The sequence below is a fragment of the Nilaparvata lugens genome, chromosome 12 (assembly GCF_014356525.2).
Source record: "Nilaparvata lugens isolate BPH chromosome 12, ASM1435652v1, whole genome shotgun sequence".
NCBI classification, from domain to species: Eukaryota; Metazoa; Arthropoda; class Insecta; order Hemiptera; family Delphacidae; genus Nilaparvata; species Nilaparvata lugens.
Window position 1 is genome coordinate 30,279,777 of NC_052515.1, and position 2,670 is coordinate 30,282,446.

Genomic DNA, 2,670 nt, shown 5'->3' on the forward strand with positions numbered 1-2,670 from the left:
CAAACAGTTTGACTACAAACCTATTGACGCCTGTTATTGGTTGATCGCTTTGTAACAAGGCCTGTCATTGGTCGGCTGCTTTGATATACTATAGACATGGGGCTCATAATAATGTGACATTGATCTTCTATAGTTGGTGTATTATGTGTGCAGTTTATGTTTTATTGATCTGCAATCTCAAACTTGATTCATTATCATTATATTTATTATTTATTGAGATGAAGTGTATGGAAATCTATATATATATAATATATATATATATATATATATATAAGCGAAATGGCACTCACTCACTCACTCACTGACTGACTGACTCACTCACTTACTCGCAGAACTAAAAATCTACCGGACCAAAAACGTTCAAATTTAGTTGGTATGTTCAGTTGGCCCTTTAGGGGCGCACTAAGAAATATTTTGGCAAAATTTTAACTTTAAGGGTGGTTTTTGAGGGTTTAAAGTTCGTCTTTTAGCATGTATATTCTTCTTATTCCAATCTCTTAATTATAATTGAAAAATGTCCATACCATATGTTAATATAGAACTGTAATCTAGAGAGAGTACCTATTCGAAACAGTTGTCAACTGGTAACTAAATTAATAATTTTGTCAGGTTGGCATTAAGTTGAGTTGACTTTGTTAGGTTGGCACCAAGTTGAAGATTGAAATGCATTTATCGCGGAAAAATTGATTGGGCACTGCTACTCCAATCAGAGCTATTACTGGGGATATTATATCGCCTGATATGGCGAGCGAAGCAAGCGAGCCTGACGGCAAGTACTTGAATATACATGAGAAGTGTTTGGTTTGAATGTATTTCATAAGACGATAGAAGTATGCTAGGAATATATATTATATATATATAATATATATATATATATATATATGACAATTAAACAATTGTGATAAAACACTTGAATATTGTCTAAGAATATATAAACTTATAAAAAAGCTACAAATATGTTTCAACACCTACCATGGTGACATGGTGACACCCTCAATGTGACAATTCAAAACTTGAAGATGACACCATCAGTGTTGAAACATCTTTGTCACTTTTCAATAAGTCTTTGTGATGGTCATTCAATCTCAGCTGTTTTCCAAGCATGAAATCTAACCGGTAAACAGCTGTTTGCAGAACTAATAAACATATGATTCTCATTTTAGCATAGTCTACTGTAATGGAACCATATTATTTTCATTACAGTCGAGTATATATTTCCTAGTTCCGGAATAGAAACAGCAAAACTGCTACAAAAAAAAAACACCTTGAGCGCTCTAGGTGGAAGTTTTGTCAACTACAATCAAGAAATTTCTGATTCACAACTTGTAAACTAGGTTTATGTTTATAGAATGCATGTAGTAATGTCAGTACAAGCAGGTTATATTCTCTATTCTTCAATAGATTATTATGACAAAAAATAGTATACGTTACTTGGACGTGAATGTCTTTTGCAGTGCTCGAATGAAATATTCTAGTCTCGGCTAACGCCTCGAACAGTAACATCATTCTCGCTTGCAAAATGCCCCTTCCCGTCCTTGTGATGTAAGATACCATTGAGATGTTTTTGGACAATATTCAAGTGTTTCATTATGTATGAATATCACTATATCTCACAAAAAACAGTACCTGAAAACAATATTCATTGTTGAATTTCAACTTCATCACACTATCTCCTTAGTTCCCATCATTTTTCTTATTTTCATTCTCTCTAAATTTATTTCCACTGGCAAGAACCTGTTTCCATTCCTCCTACTCCATCAACACAATAGTTTTTGGTAGAGAGTTAGTGGGGAGGATATTTTTAATATTCTTTCCGAAGAATGGACATTGATATGTCCAAAGCTCCGCCAATTTATGTAGATGCATAACAATATAATTATTATCTATAGTTATTATATTACAAATTGCTTCTCATATCATATACAGTTCAATAATTATTTTCTTAGTCTATATTATGTAGATTCATCTATAATTTTGCTGTATTGTAAGCTATTGTATATAAGTGTATAAGCCAGTATATATTGTAATCTACATAAATAAAGTACTCAATCAATCAATCAATCAACACTTATTGCTCTTTGCTTATAAATTTGATTTGCATCAGATAAATCGTGATATTCAAACAGTTCAGAATTGTTAATATAATCGCAATATGAGGGCGAGACAATGGTATAGGAATGTTTCAAAAGGGGAAGGTGGAAGAAAAAGGGAAGAAAAATTGGAAGAGGAAGGAGAAAACGAAGGAAGAGGTGGGAGAAGGAGAAGACCATTGGAGAGAGAAAAATTACGCTCTGTTCAATAGTCTAGCTGCAGGTATTTCTTCTCAATTATTGAAGAGATCAGAGGGGAGAAAAATTATGTTTATTCTTTAAGGCTCATGTTTATGGGGGAGGGAATAGGGAATAATCTCATAAAATATGCTAACAGATTGTATTCTGGGGAGAAAAGGTAGTAGATGAAAGCAGCTTTTGAGAACTCAAGGACAGAACAGAAAATAATCACATGAACAAATAAGAGAATGAAAGCAGTATGGCATTTATGAAAGCCCTGTACAGGATAGATTGTGAATCTTAGATGAAGATGTATTCACGAATGGATAATAAGTTATAAGAGGATGTGAAAAATATTACAATGGAAATAGAGAGAAAAATAAAAATCTTAGTCTTGAAA